At 47.8% G+C, this 19,761-nt stretch overlaps 19 non-coding genes across 19 annotated transcripts; all 19 read right to left on the bottom strand.

Annotated features, from left to right (window-relative positions):
• Positions 1 to 4,786: 4,786 nt before the first annotated feature.
• Trnas-cga (transfer RNA serine (anticodon CGA)) lies at positions 4,787 to 4,868 on the bottom strand. The gene has a single exon. It is a non-coding gene; the product is annotated as a tRNA-Ser (tRNA).
• A 137-nt stretch (positions 4,869 to 5,005) lies between these two features.
• Trnak-uuu (transfer RNA lysine (anticodon UUU)) lies at positions 5,006 to 5,078 on the bottom strand. The gene has a single exon. It is a non-coding gene; the product is annotated as a tRNA-Lys (tRNA).
• A 354-nt stretch (positions 5,079 to 5,432) lies between these two features.
• Positions 5,433 to 5,514, bottom strand: Trnas-aga (transfer RNA serine (anticodon AGA)). Its single transcript has one exon. It is a non-coding gene; the product is annotated as a tRNA-Ser (tRNA).
• Positions 5,515 to 6,259: 745 nt separating this feature from the next.
• Positions 6,260 to 6,341, bottom strand: Trnas-cga (transfer RNA serine (anticodon CGA)). Its single transcript has one exon. It is a non-coding gene; the product is annotated as a tRNA-Ser (tRNA).
• Positions 6,342 to 6,478: 137 nt separating this feature from the next.
• Positions 6,479 to 6,551, bottom strand: Trnak-uuu (transfer RNA lysine (anticodon UUU)). The gene has a single exon. It is a non-coding gene; the product is annotated as a tRNA-Lys (tRNA).
• A 353-nt stretch (positions 6,552 to 6,904) lies between these two features.
• On the bottom strand, positions 6,905 to 6,986 carry Trnas-aga (transfer RNA serine (anticodon AGA)). The gene has a single exon. It is a non-coding gene; the product is annotated as a tRNA-Ser (tRNA).
• Positions 6,987 to 7,729: 743 nt separating this feature from the next.
• On the bottom strand, positions 7,730 to 7,811 carry Trnas-cga (transfer RNA serine (anticodon CGA)). The gene has a single exon. It is a non-coding gene; the product is annotated as a tRNA-Ser (tRNA).
• Positions 7,812 to 7,948: 137 nt separating this feature from the next.
• Positions 7,949 to 8,021, bottom strand: Trnak-uuu (transfer RNA lysine (anticodon UUU)). Its single transcript has one exon. It is a non-coding gene; the product is annotated as a tRNA-Lys (tRNA).
• Positions 8,022 to 8,374: 353 nt separating this feature from the next.
• Positions 8,375 to 8,456, bottom strand: Trnas-aga (transfer RNA serine (anticodon AGA)). The gene has a single exon. It is a non-coding gene; the product is annotated as a tRNA-Ser (tRNA).
• Positions 8,457 to 9,199: 743 nt separating this feature from the next.
• On the bottom strand, positions 9,200 to 9,281 carry Trnas-cga (transfer RNA serine (anticodon CGA)). The gene has a single exon. It is a non-coding gene; the product is annotated as a tRNA-Ser (tRNA).
• A 137-nt stretch (positions 9,282 to 9,418) lies between these two features.
• On the bottom strand, positions 9,419 to 9,491 carry Trnak-uuu (transfer RNA lysine (anticodon UUU)). The gene has a single exon. It is a non-coding gene; the product is annotated as a tRNA-Lys (tRNA).
• Positions 9,492 to 16,418: 6,927 nt separating this feature from the next.
• On the bottom strand, positions 16,419 to 16,500 carry Trnas-cga (transfer RNA serine (anticodon CGA)). Its single transcript has one exon. It is a non-coding gene; the product is annotated as a tRNA-Ser (tRNA).
• Positions 16,501 to 16,637: 137 nt separating this feature from the next.
• Trnak-uuu (transfer RNA lysine (anticodon UUU)) lies at positions 16,638 to 16,710 on the bottom strand. Its single transcript has one exon. It is a non-coding gene; the product is annotated as a tRNA-Lys (tRNA).
• Positions 16,711 to 17,064: 354 nt separating this feature from the next.
• Trnas-aga (transfer RNA serine (anticodon AGA)) lies at positions 17,065 to 17,146 on the bottom strand. Its single transcript has one exon. It is a non-coding gene; the product is annotated as a tRNA-Ser (tRNA).
• A 743-nt stretch (positions 17,147 to 17,889) lies between these two features.
• Trnas-cga (transfer RNA serine (anticodon CGA)) lies at positions 17,890 to 17,971 on the bottom strand. Its single transcript has one exon. It is a non-coding gene; the product is annotated as a tRNA-Ser (tRNA).
• Positions 17,972 to 18,108: 137 nt separating this feature from the next.
• Trnak-uuu (transfer RNA lysine (anticodon UUU)) lies at positions 18,109 to 18,181 on the bottom strand. The gene has a single exon. It is a non-coding gene; the product is annotated as a tRNA-Lys (tRNA).
• A 353-nt stretch (positions 18,182 to 18,534) lies between these two features.
• Positions 18,535 to 18,616, bottom strand: Trnas-aga (transfer RNA serine (anticodon AGA)). Its single transcript has one exon. It is a non-coding gene; the product is annotated as a tRNA-Ser (tRNA).
• A 743-nt stretch (positions 18,617 to 19,359) lies between these two features.
• Positions 19,360 to 19,441, bottom strand: Trnas-cga (transfer RNA serine (anticodon CGA)). The gene has a single exon. It is a non-coding gene; the product is annotated as a tRNA-Ser (tRNA).
• Positions 19,442 to 19,578: 137 nt separating this feature from the next.
• Positions 19,579 to 19,651, bottom strand: Trnak-uuu (transfer RNA lysine (anticodon UUU)). Its single transcript has one exon. It is a non-coding gene; the product is annotated as a tRNA-Lys (tRNA).
• Positions 19,652 to 19,761: the final 110 nt, after the last annotated feature.

Below are 19,761 nucleotides of genomic sequence, written 5' to 3'. Positions count from 1 at the left end.
ATCATTTTCGGTAGTGGGAAGATCTGTGCTGTAAAGTAACTCCTGGAGAGATTGCAGTGGTTAATGAAAATCACCCTCTGAACTTGGTTCATGTTACGGTGGAGGTTTTCTCTTGTTGTTCCAAGAAGTTGTCCCGACGTATTTCTCCAATTGATAGCTGCCATTTTTAACGGACAAGGTGTCAGTGTTATTCCTAGTGCTTTGCATTGGGTGACCATTGTGGCCCAGGCTAAGGTGGTATGTTGAAAACCCCGCAGGTTTAGGAGTTTGCTTTTGTTTGCGTTGACACCTGCTCCGGAGACTCTACAGTACTTTTTAATTAGCGTTTCCAATTTCAAAATGTCGTCGGGATTTCGCAGGACGACTCCGACATCATCGGCATAGGCGTTTATGACTGTTCGGTGACCAGATAATGTGATGCCAGTTAGAGTGGCATGAACACTGCGGAGGAAAGGTTCTAATGAAAGCACGAATAGGAACATGGAAAGGGGGCTTCCTTGAGGAACGCCGCGCCTGATCTGAATCTGCTTTGTCCTCTGGCAGTTAACTGATATACAAGCGCTGATGCCTGTTGCAACATTTCTGATCACACTTACGACTCGCTCATTAAAACCTATTTTGTTCAGTGTGGCACTAAGGAATCTATGATCCACACGATCAAATGCTTTCTGGAAGTCAATAAACATGATAGCACATTTTATGGTGGTCACAGCAGTGATTGCAATTATATCTCTATATTCAGCTATGCTTTTGAAAATGCTCTTGGTAGGCACACAGGACTGGTATGGACTTACTATCTTTTTGGCCAACTGTGAGAGTCTGTTGTTTAAAATTCTGCCGATGATTTTATAATCGGAGTTTAACAGGGAGATAGGACGAAAGTTGTTGAGGTTTCTTTTTGCAGCATTTTTTGGGATTAGTACTATTGTGCTCTCTTTAAAAACAGCAGGTAAATGCTTTCCCTGAAGCACCTCGTTCGTCATTCGGGTAAACATGTCACCAATCAGTGGCCAGTATCGTTTATAAAATTCAACAGGCAAACCATCCGGTCCCGGCGATTTCCTCAGAGGAGATTTGCAGATGATTCTGTGGATATCTTCGTTAGTACACTCAACGAGAAGGTCTTCGTTTTCCTCGTCCGAGACCTGTGGAGCTATGTAACTAAGGAACTCATCGAAGGACTCTTCACATACCGGGTTGGCAGTGTATAGGTCTTCGTAATATTTGTGCACTGCATTGACGATGTCTCTCTGAGTCGTGAGTGTCTCGCCAGTTTCAGACTGAAGTCCATCAATGAAGGTGCGTCTCCTGTTTCTTTCGTGCTTCAGTAGATGGTACAAGGAAGCATGTTCATCCTCCAAGACTGTCTTAGCCTTGGATTTTAATTTCAGACCCTCCATCTGCTGTCTTTTAAGACTGAGCAATTTGGCCTTAGTTTGCTTGATATCTGCCAGACGGACGTTGGAAGTGTTGGCCTGCTCATATAAATTTCGCAGCATGGTGTAATAAAATTCTATGGAATTTTTCAAGTCTTTCGATCGTTGTACACTATACTGGATGAGAACTTTTCTCAGTTTAGGCTTTGCCCTGTTGCACCACCAGTCTAGTACTGAGACGTGTCTATCTGCAGAGCGGAGGCACAATGCCCACGCTTCTGTCAAACTTTCTTCTAATCCGTCGTCCTGCATCAGTGACGTATTAAGGTGCCATGAACTTCTAAAACGGCGAGTGGGTTGCGCAGTAAGGTTGATGGAAGCTAGCACGGAGCTATGATCAGAAAAGTAAACTGGAATCGTCTCTGCTTTAATGAAGGAGCTAACTAGACTTTGCGATATGTAGAGTCTGTCGATCCTGCTACGTGAGTGAGGACCTAGGAATGTAAATGCCACAAATGTGGGATACATTATTTCCCAAGCATCTTTAAGCTGTAAAACAGTGACGAAACGCTTCAGTTCAGTGCAGGTATTAAAATTCGGAACCTGGTCTTTCTTATTTATCACACAATTGAAATCACCGCCTATTATAAGATCTTTTGGGTTTTTCCGTAATAAATAAATGATTTCTTCTTTATAGAACTGTGCTCTTTCCATTCTATTAGATGTGCCAGAAGGGGCATACAGATTGATAAGGGTAGAACCAAAGACTTTTATACCTATTGCTCTGCCGGAGTCCAACCTCTCGATATCCGAGACAGGAATCCCCTCCCTGACTAAAATTGCTGTACCGACGTTGGTGTCAAGTGAGACATTTAAAATCGCCAAATATCCAGGCACTGTAAGATTAGTCAGCACTACTTCCTGTAGGAAAGCAATGTCCGTCCCTGACTCATATAAATAATCCTTGAGCGCTGTAACTTTAGTCACGGATGTAATCCTGTTTATATTGATAGTCGTAATTGTATATGCCTGGGACATTTAGTTTGCATAAAAAGTAAATAAGTGATTAAAAAGATAACAAAATATTAATAAAAAAAAAAAGAAAAAGAGATGTGCAGCTCCTAGAAGGGAGAAACGACTCTGCTTAAACAAACATCTAAAAGAATAGTCAGTATTTGAAGCTCGGTAAACACTTCATCTGGTTCCTCTGAAATATGACTAAGACAGTAGTACAATTAGAAATGAAACTGGTTCAACAAAATCCTTTTTTTTTTTTCATCTTACAGCCTCATTTTGGTGCAGGATTCCGAACATCTCGGGTTTTAGTTTTACCGAGGGGCTTTGCATCACTAATGTCACTTGAAGGTACCTCCTTAGGTCTTTCCGTGATGATTTCATACAAGACGTTCTTGGCCGTCGCTTCCTCTTGTGCTGGTTGTTGTTTGCTTTGGTTACGGGAAGCTTTGAGATTAGGTTGCAGTTTGAGTCGGCGTCTTCGGACATCTTGGTTCAACGCGCCGTCATTCGGATTGTCTATCTTTACCACCGTTGTGACCGAAGCTGTCTCAACAGCGTCCTTTTTACGAGTGCCATTTCCTTGTTCTTCCGTCACTGGCTCCAGAGCACTGACTGAGTCGGCGGTTTGTGGGTCTGTAAATTCTTGAGTTGGGTTCCGCTCCGTCACCTCTTGTGCTTCGGAGTGCGCCTCTTCCGTCTCCGCGACAATCGTTACTGCGTCCCCTCCGTGGACCGTTTGTACCCGTTCAGCCGCCGACAGCGGCCGGGTTGCCTTAGCGACTGTCGTCACGTCAATACATGTACTGTTTGTTTCCTCGAGCACATCCGCATTACACTGCTTCTGCTTACGGGTGGAAGGCGAATTACGGGCGGACTCGCCGTCCGAGCCGTCATCGGTCGTTTCCAACGGTCGCTTCTTATTCTGGAGATCGCAATCGGGAACAGAAGGGTGTGATGTAATGACGCTCAGGGGAGGGAACTCCGTAGTAGTTATGGCGGGCACTGCAGAAGTACATGCACCACTGTCGTTAACCGAAAGAAGGGAAGTGCTATTTGGTAAGACATCGCTGAGGGTCAGTTTTTGACGCTGTGTTAGATTGTTCCGAAGAACAAAAACACGGCGCGGACAATCTTGTCGGAAATGACCTGTCTCATTGCAAATATTGCACGTGCGCTCCTGACCAGAATACACAACATGTGCTTTATGACCTGCAACGGATATATGGGACGGAATGTTGGCTTTCACCTCCATTTCAACGGATCTAATGCCATTAAAACACTGTATCTTGTATAGCTTCGACCATCTTTCGTTATAGATAGATTTAACTTCGCCATATTTAGATAGAGCGTCCTTGATCAACTGATTATCAATTTCAATTGGAACATTCAAAATCCTGACATTGGTGTACATGATATCAGCTTTTCGTACAGAGACATTACTTTTTGAACCGTCTCGATGAACAAATTCGACGGAATTACCCCATTTTGCAAGCAACTTATCGACTGTCACTGAGTTCAAAAATTTAACAAAAACACAGTATTTTTCAGCATCTAATTGCGTGGTATGAACAGAGTCAGAATTTATACCGATTACCTCAGTCAGCCAATCGTGGATTTCCAGCGCAGTGGGTTGGACCGGCCGTGTTTCTTTCTCGAACGAGAAGACTAAAGTATTCTTCCTGACGGTGTCAGACATGGTCGTCGGTTCCGACGAAATTCCGGCAACAACCGAAATTGCGGCGAAGCACGAGACGTGGAACGGACGAAAGCACTATAAAAACACTTATCAGAGACACCACTCAAAAAATAACAGCGAAAATGTACAGCTAACTTCACGTAAACACCAAACACCGGCGATAGCGCTAACGTACGCGGAGTAAACAACAAGCACGTCCGACCGCGGCGACGGCTAAAGCCAGAATGCGATGGGAGCTCCAATGGCGACTTCACCGACTTCCCACTGACGCACCGCTGACGCTAGTTTTCTGTCGTCTTAAACGATGGACATACTTCCAAGCAGCTGCGAGATCTTACGAGAAGACACGCTGCACCACTGCTTTTGCCGCACTCAAATGACTCAATTGCGATACTTAAATAGAAATGAATGCTCGCTCTGTCCAACACTTTCAAGTACATCTGCGTACTCACGAACACGGCGACTGCGCGAGGAAATGACGGCGGTGCGCTCGTGGGCCTGCGACGGATTTCTGCATTACTAGCTTCCGTGCGAGATGAACCGATAGCCATAGGAAGCAGAGCCCGCCGCGAAATTCAGTATCTTTAAACATAAATTTTCGTCTTGCTGAGAGAGGTGGCACTGGTTTGCATTGGCATTCACCCATGCATGTCACATGTGCGCGAAAACTTTCTGCTCGTTTGTACGCAAAATCGCACGCAGCCGGTAGGATTCGAACCTACGCTCCCAGAGGGAATCTGATTTCGAGTCAGACGCCTTAACCACTCGGCCACGACTGCCGCTAGCACAAGATTCTCCCGACACGTGCACCTGCTGCCGTTTAGAGCACTGCAGTGCCAGGGAACGGCGTAGCTGCATTTTTTTCCGTAGTGCTTTCACCGCTTGTAGGCGAACGCTACCAAAGTATTAAAATTTCCGCCCGGACAGGGACTTGAACCCTGGACCCTTAGGTTAAAAGCCTCATGCTCTACCGACTGAGCTATCCGGGCTCATATTATCTCCACGTCACTTCCCACTATGCTACGGACACACTGCCTCATGTCGTTTACTGTTGGGCAATCATTGCATGGAGCTGTTACTAATTAAACGTCCTCTGAATGCTCTCTACGAACTCATCACGCTGGGCTCGTAACTGTCTATCGACGAAAGCTGACACACGATGAAAATCAAATTGTAGCAGCTTTTACGTCTCATACGTTGAAGCAGAGGAGCTTCGTGTTTTGTCGACACTCACTTGCCAACTGGAAAATTCACAAGCGTCTCGAATGCAATGTTTCCCACGTGTTTGCCCATTTCACGGTTCCGTTGGAGACGCTCTTCGCGTCTTGACACAAAAAACGAAACGCAGTCGGTAGGACTCGAACCTACGCTCCCAGAGGGAATCTGATTTCTAGTCAGACGCCTTAACCACTCGGCCACGACTGCCCGTCGCAGCAGAGTTTCTCTACAAGTGAAACTGCTCCTTTTAAAGCAACCTGGCGGCAGAAAAACGCCATGGCCTCACTCGTTTCTGTAGTGCTTCCGTGGCCAGCACAGTAGCCGTTACGACAGTGTATTAATTTTCACCTGGACAGGGGCTTAAACCCGGGACCTTTCGGTTGTCGGTCTAGCGCTCTGCTTGACTCAGCTATCCTGTCCCTCTGCCAAGCATGGTGGTACAGCTGCAATGTGTGCGAGTGATTTGCGTGTCGTAATTACTGGCTTGGGAGCTCCAATGGCGACTTCACCGACTTCCCACTGACGCACCGCTGACGCTAGTTTTCTGTCGTCTTAAACGATGGACATACTTCCAAGCAGCTGCGAGATCTTACGAGAAGACACGCTGCACCACTGCTTTTGCCGCACTCAAATGACTCAATTGCGATACTTAAATAGAAATGAATGCTCGCTCTGTCCAACACTTTCAAGTACATCTGCGTACTCACGAACACGGCGACTGCGCGAGGAAATGACGGCGGTGCGCTCGTGGGCCTGCGACGGATTTCTGCATTACTAGCTTCCGTGCGAGATGAACCGATAGCCATAGGAAGCAGAGCCCGCCGCGAAATTCAGTATCTTTAAACATAAATTTTCGTCTTGCTGAGAGAGGTGGCACTGGTTTGCATTGGCATTCACCCATGCATGTCACATGTGCGCGAAAACTTTCTGCTCGTTTGTACGCAAAATCGCACGCAGCCGGTAGGATTCGAACCTACGCTCCCAGAGGGAATCTGATTTCGAGTCAGACGCCTTAACCACTCGGCCACGACTGCCGCTAGCACAAGATTCTCCCGACACGTGCACCTGCTGCCGTTTAGAGCACTGCAGTGCCAGGGAACGGCGTAGCTGCATTTTTTTCCGTAGTGCTTTCACCGCTTGTAGGCGAACGCTACCATAGTATTAAAATTTCCGCCCGGACAGGGACTTGAACCCTGGACCCTTAGGTTAAAAGCCTCATGCTCTACCGACTGAGCTATCCGGGCTCATATTATCTCCACGTCACTTCCCACTATGCTACGGACACACTGCCTCATGTCGTTTACTGTTGGGCAATCATTGCATGGAGCTGTTACTAATTAAACGTCCTCTGAATGCTCTCTACGAACTCATCACGCTGGGCTCGTAACTGTCTATCGACGAAAGCTGACACACGATGAAAATCAAATTGTAGCAGCTTTTACGTCTCATACGTTGAAGCAGAGGAGCTTCGTGTTTTGTCGACACTCACTTGCCAACTGGAAAATTCACAAGCGTCTCGAATGCAATGTTTCCCACGTGTTTGCCCATTTCACGGTTCCGTTGGAGACGCTCTTCGCGTCTTGACACAAAAACGAAACGCAGTCGGTAGGACTCGAACCTACGCTCCCAGAGGGAATCTGATTTCTAGTCAGACGCCTTAACCACTCGGCCACGACTGCCCGTCGCAGCAGAGTTTCTCTACAAGTGAAACTGCTCCTTTTAAAGCAACCTGGCGGCAGAAAACGCCATGGCCTCACTCGTTTCTGTAGTGCTTCCGTGGCCAGCACAGTAGCCGTTACGACAGTGTATTAATTTTCGCCTGGACAGGGGCTTAAACCCGGGACCTTTCGGTTGTCGGTCTAGCGCTCTGCTTGACTCAGCTATCCTGTCCCTCTGCCAAGCATGGTGGTACAGCTGCAATGTGTGCGAGTGATTTGCGTGTCGTATTTACTGGCTTGGGAGCTCCAATGGCGACTTCACCGACTTCCCACTGACGCACCGCTGACGCTAGTTTTCTGTCGTCTTAAACGATGGACATACTTCCAAGCAGCTGCGAGATCTTACGAGAAGACACGCTGCACCACTGCTTTTGCCGCACTCAAATGACTCAATTGCGATACTTAAATAGAAATGAATGCTCGCTCTGTCCAACACTTTCAAGTACATCTGCGTACTCACGAACACGGCGACTGCGCGAGGAAATGACGGCGGTGCGCTCGTGGGCCTGCGACGGATTTCTGCATTACTAGCTTCCGTGCGAGATGAACCGATAGCCATAGGAAGCAGAGCCCGCCGCGAAATTCAGTATCTTTAAACATAAATTTTCGTCTTGCTGAGAGAGGTGGCACTGGTTTGCATTGGCATTCACCCATGCATGTCACATGTGCGCGAAACTTTCTGCTCGTTTGTACGCAAAATCGCACGCAGCCGGTAGGATTCGAACCTACGCTCCCAGAGGGAATCTGATTTCGAGTCAGACGCCTTAACCACTCGGCCACGACTGCCGCTAGCACAAGATTCTCCCGACACGTGCACCTGCTGCCGTTTAGAGCACTGCAGTGCCAGGGAACGGCGTAGCTGCATTTTTTTCCGTAGTGCTTTCACCGCTTGTAGGCGAACGCTACCAAAGTATTAAAATTTCCGCCCGGACAGGGACTTGAACCCTGGACCCTTAGGTTAAAAGCCTAATGCTCTACCGACTGAGCTATCCGGGCTCATATTATCTCCACGTCACTTCCCACTATGCTACGGACACACTGCCTCATGTCGTTTACTGTTGGGCAATCATTGCATGGAGCTGTTACTAATTAAACGTCCTCTGAATGCTCTCTACGAACTCATCACGCTGGGCTCGTAACTGTCTATCGACGAAAGCTGACACACGATGAAAATCAAATTGTAGCAGCTTTTACGTCTCATACGTTGAAGCAGAGGAGCTTCGTGTTTTGTCGACACTCACTTGCCAACTGGAAAATTCACAAGCGTCTCGAATGCAATGTTTCCCACGTGTTTGCCCATTTCACGGTTCCGTTGGAGACGCTCTTCGCGTCTTGACACAAAAACGAAACGCAGTCGGTAGGACTCGAACCTACGCTCCCAGAGGGAATCTGATTTCTAGTCAGACGCCTTAACCACTCGGCCACGACTGCCCGTCGCAGCAGAGTTTCTCTACAAGTGAAACTGCTCCTTTTAAAGCAACCTGGCGGCAGAAAACGCCATGGCCTCACTCGTTTCTGTAGTGCTTCCGTGGCCAGCACAGTAGCCGTTACGACAGTGTATTAATTTTCGCCTGGACAGGGGCTTAAACCCGGGACCTTTCGGTTGTCGGTCTAGCGCTCTGCTTGACTCAGCTATCCTGTCCCTCTGCCAAGCATGGTGGTACAGCTGCAATGTGTGCGAGTGATTTGCGTGTCGTAATTACTGGCTTGGGAGCTCCAATGGCGACTTCACCGACTTCCCACTGACGCACCGCTGACGCTAGTTTTCTGTCGTCTTAAACGATGGACATACTTCCAAGCAGCTGCGAGATCTTACGAGAAGACACGCTGCACCACTGCTTTTGCCGCACTCAAATGACTCAATTGCGATACTTAAATAGAAATGAATGCTCGCTCTGTCCAACACTTTCAAGTACATCTGCATACTCACGAACACGGCGACTGCGCGAGGAAATGACGGCGGTGCGCTCGTGGGCCTGCGACGGATTTCTGCATTACTAGCTTCCGTGCGAGATGAACCGATAGCCATAGGAAGCAGAGCCCGCCGCGAAATTCAGTATCTTTAAACATAAATTTTCGTCTTGCTGAGAGAGGTGGCACTGGTTTGCATTGGCATTCACCCATGCATGTCACATGTGCGCGAAACTTTCTGCTCGTTTGTACGCAAAATCGCACGCAGCCGGTAGGATTCGAACCTACGCTCCCAGAGGGAATCTGATTTCGAGTCAGACGCCTTAACCACTCGGCCACGACTGCCGCTAGCACAAGATTCTCCCGACACGTGCACCTGCTGCCGTTTAGAGCACTGCAGTGCCAGGGAACGGCGTAGCTGCATTTTTTTCCGTAGTGCTTTCACCGCTTGTAGGCGAACGCTACCAAAGTATTAAAATTTCCGCCCGGACAGGGACTTGAACCCTGGACCCTTAGGTTAAAAGCCTAATGCTCTACCGACTGAGCTATCCGGGCTCATATTATCTCCACGTCACTTCCCACTATGCTACGGACACACTGCCTCATGTCGTTTACTGTTGGGCAATCATTGCATGGAGCTGTTACTAATTAAACGTCCTCTGAATGCTCTCTACGAACTCATCAAGCTGGGCTCGTAACTGTCTATCGACGAAAGCTGACACACGATGAAAATCAAATTGTAGCAGCTTTTACGTCTCATACGTTGAAGCAGAGGAGCTTCGTGTTTTGTCGACACTCACTTGCCAACTGGAAAATTCACAAGCGTCTCGAATGCAATGTTTCCCACGTGTTTGCCCATTTCACGGTTCCGTTGGAGACGCTCTTCGCGTCTTGACACAAAAACGAAACGCAGTCGGTAGGACTCGAACCTACGCTCCCAGAGGGAATCTGATTTCTAGTCAGACGCCTTAACCACTTTTTTTTTTTTTTTTTTTTTTTTTTTTTTTTTTTTTTTTTTTTTTCTCTTTTCTTTTTTTTTTTCTTTTTTTTTTTTTTTTTTTTTTCGACCATGGGATTAAGTGTCTGACGCTCTAGCGACTTTTTTTTTTTTTTTTTTTTTTTTTTTTTTTTTTTTTTTTTTTTTTTTTTTTTTTTACTGTTGGGCAATCATTGCATGGAGCTGTTACTAATTAAACGTCCTCTGAATGCTCTCTACGAACTCATCACGCTGGGCTCGTAACTGTCTATCGACGAAAGCTGACACACGATGAAAATCAAATTGCAGCAGCTTTTACGTCTCATACGTTGAAGCAGAGGAGCTTCGTGTTTTGTCGACACTCACTTGCCAACTGGAAAATTCACAAGCGTCTCGAATGCAATGTTTCCCACGTGTTTGCCCATTTCACGGTTCCGTTGGAGACGCTCTTCGCGTCTTGACACAAAAACGAAACGCAGTCGGTAGGACTCGAACCTACGCTCCCAGAGGGAATCTGATTTCTAGTCAGACGCCTTAACCACTTTTTTTTTTTTTTTTTTTTTTTTTTTTTATAGGAATCTTCTCCTTTGTTGGTGCAAAATATAAGAAAACGAAAAGTGTTTGTTTTTTTCTCTAGTGTTGTCTTCACATCTTTCGTCTGTTATTGTCCTCTGCTTCTCCTCAATGATGTAGCGAATAGTCGGTTTTGCCTTACTTCGAAAGAAGGTTAAACATACATTCATGTCTCGTGGTATAGTTTCGGGCGTTCTTTAAATATTACGTTCCCCGTCATGGCAAGGCTGACGGGTCGAGTGTCAAATCGCATATCACACAATGGTCTTGCTTAAAAAGTTGGCAAAGGTCGCCTTGTAGTTACGTTCGCGTGCGATCATGCTGTGCTGCAGGGTCAGGTATAGAACGAAATCGTCTTTGTTCTTATCGCCAGGACTAAAAATATAGTGCACTGTGTGACCTATTATCCAGTTGACAGCATTCCGCTTTGTCCTAGGAAATGGGATTGCATCAGGGTTGAGAAAGTCAGCTGGCGTTATCGCAGATGGTGAGGTCCTCTTGATGCTCGACAGTTTCTGTCGGGCGTAACCCCATATATCTTTCGTGGTACCACAGACGAAACGGTGTTCTTCGCTGTCTATGAGATTACACGTGACACACATTGGCGAGTCCATCAAATGAATTGCATGAAGCCTGGACTGCGTCGGGATTTTTCTATTGACGGCAGCGTACCACGTCGCCTTTACTTGCGAAGGTAAGTAGGGGCTGTGGATGTTTTGCCACGTCGCGTCCCAGTTGTAGTTTGGAAATTTTTGTTCGATAACATTCCGTGATTTAGTTGCCACAAAGGAGTTGTAGATTGCCTTAACTGTCGTCAAATTCTTTTCAGAGACTGTTGTATGGACATAACTATACTCTAAGAGAAAACTCTTGAAGTGGTAGAGCGCAGTCGGTATATGGTGCACATCAATTGGCGGTTGAAGATCAGTCGGTGCGATTTCATTCAGGACAAGAGCGGTCAGACTGGTCGGTGACTGTTTCCATAGCTAGTAAGTTTTGCAGAAATAAAGAGCTTTCGCTTTCTTGTGTACATCGATGAGACTGAGTCCGCCATCTCGCGTTGGGAGTGTCAAGGTGTCATATCGAACTTTAAAGATCTGGCCACGACATACAAAGTGTCCAAGCGCGGACAGCATGCATTTGGCTATATCGGTGGGGATGGGCAAAACTTGAGCCACATAATTGATTTTGGCAGTGATATAAATATTGGCCAATTCAACCTTTTGAAGCTCGTCCAATTTCCTGACGCTATGTAACTTCGCACAAGCACGAATTTTGTTGAGCAATTGCTTATAATTGGCGGCAATGGTGTGGCGGATGGTGTTCCGAAAATCGACACCGAGACACGTCATCCTAGTGATCTCTTTAAGCTGGCCATGACCGATCGCGCCTATGCCTTGCCCAACGTTCATGATCCCTGATTTCGTCCAATGCAGTTTCGCACCAGATGCCTTTTCATATTGTGAGATGATCAGGAGACCCCTCTCGACCTCATTGACATTCATAGCTAGGAAGGTAACATCATCAGCGTAAGCTCGGCACACTATCTTCTGCCCGTGTATGTGGAGTCCTTGTAAACGTTCCGTCAAGGTGACTAGCAGCGGTTCGATCGCAATGGCAAACAGCGCCATCGACATAGGGCAGCCCTGCCTAACAGAACTGTTTATCGGGACGGCGCGACTTGGCTGACCGTTAACGACAAGTTTGGATGTACTATTCCGTAACAATTTCTGTATGATGCTGATGAACTGCGGAGGAAAACCCAGAGTCTGCATTATCTGGAAAAGGTAAGGATGGTTCACTCTGTCGAAAGCCTGTGCGAAATCTAAAGTTACGATAGCACATCGGATTTTGCAAGCGTCCGCAACAGAAATCACATCTCGATAGTCTGATAATGTCTGATATATAGCTCTGTCCTTTCCAACACTCGTTTGATGTGATCCAATGACGGTATGCATCACAGTTTTCATTCTCGTTGCGAGAATGCGAGCAAAAATTTTGTAGTCGCTGTTGAGCAACGTAATGGGTCGCAAAGTTGCGACGGTGTTATTGCTCGTCCGTTTCGGGAGTAAGACCACAAGTCCTTCACTGAATGGCGGAGGAATGGGCATGTCCGGTTGGAGAAGTTCGTTGCAGAGCACCGTCAGCTTTGTCTTCAGTTGTGGCCAGAAGACTTGATAAAGTTCCACCGGGAGACCGTCACATCCGGGAGATTTGTTTTTTGGACTGTGGAACACCACATCTTCCAGTTCATCTTCCGTTGCATCGGTGACGAGTTCGGCTACATCCGCAGGGCTAAGCCTGTGCGTTAAGCTGCTCCGGAACTCTGCAAGGGCTTCGTCGTCGGTAGGTTTATTGGACATCAAGTCAGTGTAATAAGTTTGAACGGCGTCTCTGATATCGTGTTGCCGAGTTAGAATCGTGCCGTCTTCGGATTGTAGTTCAGTTAAGATCTTTGTCCGTGCTCGTTTAGTTTCACGTATCAGGTGATAAATGGATGGCTGTTCGCCTTTTGCCATAGTCGAAACCCGACCTCTAATTTTGTAACCTTCCATCTGTTTTCGTTTCAAAAGTAATATTTTTGCTTGCAGTCTTTTAATGCGGGGGTAGTTGTCAATCACAGTGGCATCAAGAGTATATAAGTCTCGAAGACATTGATAATAAAACTCCATCGTTCTCTTAAACCACCAGTTCTTATTCCGGGAATATTGTATCATGGATTTACGAATTTTCGGTTTAGCGCATTCGAGCCACCATTGCAATGCCGAGCCGTACGTACTGAATTTGGCTTCACTTTCATTCCACGCTCGAGTGAAGGCTTCTCTGCATTCAGGATCGTCTAAATGTGCAACATTTAGTTTCCATAGTCCTTTGCCTCGGTAGGTTTCCTGTTTCCCCAAATTCAGCGTGCAAATATAAGCCGCATGGTCGGAGAAACTGGTTGGCCAGACCTCAGTTTGTAAAATTCGCTGTCTGAGAGTGTCCGATACGTAAATGCGGTCCAATCTACTCGCTGAATGATTCGTGACGTGAGTAAAACCAGGTGTTGTACCAAACTTGTGCTCCCACGTATCGACTAAACGTAAATCCTTGACGATCTGTTCTAATTCAATCGATTGATTGAAATGCGGCGTCTGATCTTTGGCGTTAAGTACACAGTTAAAATCTCCCGCCAATATTAGGTGGTCATATTGTGTTGCAAAAAGCGGAAGTATTTCTTCCTTGAAAAAGTCCGCTCGGCGTCGCCTATTAGTTGAGCCGGATGGTGCATACAGATTTAGGAGTCTAACATTATTGATAGTCACGCCAATTCCCCTACAACTTATGAGTCGTTCTACATTCTGGACGATAATTCCTTCTTTCGTGAGAATAGCGGTGCCTAAATCGGAACCGTGTCCCGGATTGGCCGTCACATTATAACCGGGAATGTGGTCCAAAGCAATGTCGGCGACCTCCTGAAGCAAGAGGATATCAATGTCGGCGGCGTATAAGAGGTCTACGATGTTGTCGAGTTTGAGGGAACTGCGGATTTTATTTATATTTAATGTACCAATTTTATACGCCTGCTGATCAGTCATTCACGCTCTTACGAGAGTAAGAAGGAATCGGCGCCGTTTTAAAAGAAATCAGAGTCCTCTTCTTTGTTTGCCTGCCGTGGATCCAGTAACTTATCATCATGTGCCGGTTCTATTGCCGTAGAAGGCTGTTCGGGAAATCGGGAAGTGACTGGAATATCAGTTGCATCAGCGTCCATGTGTTCGACCTCTGGTTCCGCCGCCCAGTCTATAGTGCTGGGGTTCTTGGACGCAAGAGGATGATGTTGTCGTTGTTCTTTTAAACAATGATCAACATCGTCACTGCACATGGGAGACACCTGGCCGGTAGCATCGCGAGAGGGCTCAGTTAGCGTGATTGCACGATCTTCATCCCGCAGGTGTGCAGAAGTTAGCGCCTGTTGTCGGGAGGATTCTGGTAATTTTGCACTGACTTTGTCCATGATTTGCTGCACCTTTCCCCGCAACGACGCCGCCGCCTCTTCCGCACCCTGGCGGGCGATTCTGCGTTTCTTGTTCTTCCGCGGGGATTTAGCAGGTGGACAACGCTCATCGGAATCCGAGATTTCATGGTGGGGTTGTGGGGAACGACATTCAGCAGTCACAGTCCCGACCTGCGTCTCTGAGGAGGTGGAATTTTGTTCTGTTGACAGAGTCGGGGACTGCGCTACGGAATCAACCACGTCACTCACACTCAGGTGTTGCTCTTGTCGCTCAGAAATGTCAACAAGTTGCTCGGCCGTTGGAGGAAGGGTTGGTTGGGGGCGAATGTCTACTTCGGTATCCATGGGCAGTTGGTCGGTCGGTTGGTCGCGAGCCACCGAAGCGTAAGTGGTGGACAAGATAGTCATCTCCGCGGACTTCACCGGTTCACCTGTCGGCAGCTGCACAACACGTCTTTGAATACATTCAGAACGAATATGACCTGGAGAATTGCAAGCTGCACACGTTCGTGGTTGACCATCATAAATGACGATACCTCGATAACCGCAAACGTTAATGTAAGACGGAATATGTCGTAATAAGTCCACCTGCAACTGCCTGACACCGTTCAAAACCGGATATTTGTGAGCACCGGACCATTTTTCTGCAAAATTACTGAGGACCTTCCCAAAGGGTGCAATAACAAGATTGATCGCATCTGTAGGAACTTCAAAGGGTAGCTCAAAAATTCGAATTGTTCGAATACCAAGTCCCACATGATCGACAGTAACTTCGCCAATATTTCCATCACTGTGTTTAAACTTAAACTTACCACCGGTATTATTGACAACTCGTTCGCATAACTCAGGGTTTTTCAGCTTCAAGTACATCACACTACTCACAATTGACAAGTGAAAACCAACAGTATCTTCAAACGGAACTTGAACAACTTCCTCTAACCAATCCTCAATTTCGAAAGATTTAGGTCGAGCAAAACGTCGATCAAAGGTAAATTTCAGAGTGTCCTTTCTACTAAGTTGAGCCATTACTGCATTTTCGAACGTTGACAGAATATCTAACTACTGCGAAGCGCCGGCGAAAACGCACAGACTTACACAGCGGATGTAAACAAAGCCAGCCGCAGAGCGAAGCACAGCACGACGAACCGCTCGCCACCGCCGCTGCAGGCAGACTGCCACTCGGCCACGACTGCCCGTCGCAGCAGAGTTTCTCTACAAGTGAAACTGCTCCTTTTAAAGCAACCTGGCGGCAGAAAACGCCATGGCCTCACTCGTTTCTGTAGTGCTTCCGTGGCCAGCACAGTAGCCGTTACGACAGTGTATTAATTTTCGCCTGGACAGGGGCTTAAACCCGGGACCTTTCGGTTGTCGGTCTAGCGCTCTGCTTGACTCAGCTATCCTGTCCCTCTGCCAAGCATGGTGGTACAGCTGCAATGTGTGCGAGTGATTTGCGTGTCGTAATTACTGGCTTGGGAGCTCCAATGGCGACTTCACCGACTTCCCACTGACGCACCGCTGACGCTAGTTTTCTGTCGTCTTAAACGATGGACATACTTCCAAGCAGCTGCGAGATCTTACGAGAAGACACGCTGCACCACTGCTTTTGCCGCACTCAAATGACTCAATTGCGATACTTAAATAGAAATGAATGCTCGCTCTGTCCAACACTTTCAAGTACATCTGCATACTCACGAACACGGCGACTGCGCGAGGAAATGACGGCGGTGCGCTCGTGGGCCTGCGACGGATTTCTGCATTACTAGCTTCCGTGCGAGATGAACCGATAGCCATAGGAAGCAGAGCCCGCCGCGAAATTCAGTATCTTTAAACATAAATTTTCGTCTTGCTGAGAGAGGTGGCACTGGTTTGCATTGGCATTCACCCATGCATGTCACATGTGCGCGAAACTTTCTGCTCGTTTGTACGCAAAATCGCACGCAGCCGGTAGGATTCGAACCTACGCTCCCAGAGGGAATCTGATTTCGAGTCAGACGCCTTAACCACTCGGCCACGACTGCCGCTAGCACAAGATTCTCGCGACACGTGCACCTGCTGCCGTTTAGAGCACTGCAGTGCCAGGGAACGGCGTAGCTGCATTTTTTTCCGTAGTGCTTTCACCGCTTGTAGGCGAACGCTACCAAAGTATTAAAATTTCCGCCCGGACAGGGACTTGAACCCTGGACCCTTAGGTTAAAAGCCTAATGCTCTACCGACTGAGCTATCCGGGCTCATATTATCTCCACGTCACTTCCCACTATGCTACGGACACACTGCCTCATGTCGTTTACTGTTGGGCAATCATTGCATGGAGCTGTTACTAATTAAACGTCCTCTGAATGCTCTCTACGAACTCATCACGCTGGGCTCGTAACTGTCTATCGACGAAAGCTGACACACGATGAAAATCAAATTGTAGCAGCTTTTACGTCTCATACGTTGAAGCAGAGGAGCTTCGTGTTTTGTCGACACTCACTTGCCAACTGGAAAATTCACAAGCGTCTCGAAATGCAATGTTTCCCACGTGTTTGCCCATTTCACGGTTCCGTTGGAGACGCTCTTCGCGTCTTGACACAAAAACGAAACGCAGTCGGTAGGACTCGAACCTACGCTCCCAGAGGGAATCTGATTTCTAGTCAGACGCCTTAACCACTCGGCCACGACTGCCCGTCGCAGCAGAGTTTCTCTACAAGTGAAACTGCTCCTTTTAAAGCAACCTGGCGGCAGAAAACGCCATGGCCTCACTCGTTTCTGTAGTGCTTCCGTGGCCAGCACAGTAGCCGTTACGACAGTGTATTAATTTTCGCCTGGACAGGGGCTTAAACCCGGGACCTTTCGGTTGTCGGTCTAGCGCTCTGCTTGACTCAGCTATCCTGTCCCTCTGCCAAGCATGGTGGTACAGCTGCAATGTGTGCGAGTGATTTGCGTGTCGTAATTACTGGCTTGGGAGCTCCAATGGCGACTTCACCGACTTCCCACTGACGCACCGCTGACGCTAGTTTTCTGTCGTCTTAAACGATGGACATACTTCCAAGCAGCTGCGAGATCTTACGAGAAGACACGCTGCACCACTGCTTTTGCCGCACTCAAATGACTCAATTGCGATACTTAAATAGAAATGAATGCTCGCTCTGTCCAACACTTTCAAGTACATCTGCATACTCACGAACACGGCGACTGCGCGAGGAAATGACGGCGGTGCGCTCGTGGGCCTGCGACGGATTTCTGCATTACTAGCTTCCGTGCGAGATGAACCGATAGCCATAGGAAGCAGAGCCCGCCGCGAAATTCAGTATCTTTAAACATAAATTTTCGTCTTGCTGAGAGAGGTGGCACTGGTTTGCATTGGCATTCACCCATGCATGTCACATGTGCGCGAAACTTTCTGCTCGTTTGTACGCAAAATCGCACGCAGCCGGTAGGATTCGAACCTACGCTCCCAGAGGGAATCTGATTTCGAGTCAGACGCCTTAACCACTCGGCCACGACTGCCGCTAGCACAAGATTCTCCCGACACGTGCACCTGCTGCCGTTTAGAGCACTGCAGTGCCAGGGAACGGCGTAGCTGCATTTTTTTCCGTAGTGCTTTCACCGCTTGTAGGCGAACGCTACCAAAGTATTAAAATTTCCGCCCGGACAGGGACTTGAACCCTGGACCCTTAGGTTAAAAGCCTAATGCTCTACCGACTGAGCTATCCGGGCTCATATTATCTCCACGTCACTTCCCACTATGCTACGGACACACTGCCTCATGTCGTTTACTGTTGGGCAATCATTGCATGGAGCTGTTACTAATTAAACGTCCTCTGAATGCTCTCTACGAACTCATCACGCTGGGCTCGTAACTGTCTATCGACGAAAGCTGACACACGATGAAAATCAAATTGTAGCAGCTTTTACGTCTCATACGTTGAAGCAGAGGAGCTTCGTGTTTTGTCGACACTCACTTGCCAACTGGAAAATTCACAAGCGTCTCGAATGCAATGTTTCCCACGTGTTTGCCCATTTCACGGTTCCGTTGGAGACGCTCTTCGCGTCTTGACACAAAAACGAAACGCAGTCGGTAGGACTCGAACCTACGCTCCCAGAGGGAATCTGATTTCTAGTCAGACGCCTTAACCACTCGGCCACGACTGCCCGTCGCAGCAGAGTTTCTCTACAAGTGAAACTGCTCCTTTTAAAGCAACCTGGCGGCAGAAAACGCCATGGCCTCACTCGTTTCTGTAGTGCTTCCGTGGCCAGCACAGTAGCCGTTACGACAGTGTATTAATTTTCGCCTGGACAGGGGCTTAAACCCGGGACCTTTCGGTTGTCGGTCTAGCGCTCTGCTTGACTCAGCTATCCTGTCCCTCTGCCAAGCATGGTGGTACAGCTGCAATGTGTGCGAGTGATTTGCGTGTCGTAATTACTGGCTTGGGAGCTCCAATGGCGACTTCACCGACTTCCCACTGACGCACCGCTGACGCTAGTTTTCTGTCGTCTTAAACGATGGACATACTTCCAAGCAGCTGCGAGATCTTACGAGAAGACACGCTGCACCACTGCTTTTGCCGCACTCAAATGACTCAATTGCGATACTTAAATAGAAATGAATGCTCGCTCTGTCCAACACTTTCAAGTACATCTGCATACTCACGAACACGGCGACTGCGCGAGGAAATGACGGCGGTGCGCTCGTGGGCCTGCGACGGATTTCTGCATTACTAGCTTCCGTGCGAGATGAACCGATAGCCATAGGAAGCAGAGCCCGCCGCGAAATTCAGTATCTTTAAACATAAATTTTCGTCTTGCTGAGAGAGGTGGCACTGGTTTGCATTGGCATTCACCCATGCATGTCACATGTGCGCGAAACTTTCTGCTCGTTTGTACGCAAAATCGCACGCAGCCGGTAGGATTCGAACCTACGCTCCCAGAGGGAATCTGATTTCGAGTCAGACGCCTTAACCACTCGGCCACGACTGCCGCTAGCACAAGATTCTCCCGACACGTGCACCTGCTGCCGTTTAGAGCACTGCAGTGCCAGGGAACGGCGTAGCTGCATTTTTTTCCGTAGTGCTTTCACCGCTTGTAGGCGAACGCTACCAAAGTATTAAAATTTCCGCCCGGACAGGGACTTGAACCCTGGACCCTTAGGTTAAAAGCCTCATGCTCTACCGACTGAGCTATCCGGGCTCATATTATCTCCACGTCACTTCCCACTATGCTACGGACACACTGCCTCATGTCGTTTACTGTTGGGCAATCATTGCATGGAGCTGTTACTAATTAAACGTCCTCTGAAT

The sequence above is a fragment of the Schistocerca gregaria genome, chromosome 3, assembly GCF_023897955.1.
Source record: "Schistocerca gregaria isolate iqSchGreg1 chromosome 3, iqSchGreg1.2, whole genome shotgun sequence".
Taxonomy (NCBI): Eukaryota; Metazoa; Arthropoda; class Insecta; order Orthoptera; family Acrididae; genus Schistocerca; species Schistocerca gregaria.
The sequence above is the reverse complement of the archived record's forward strand: the minus strand, read 5'-3'. Positions and strand labels throughout refer to the sequence as shown.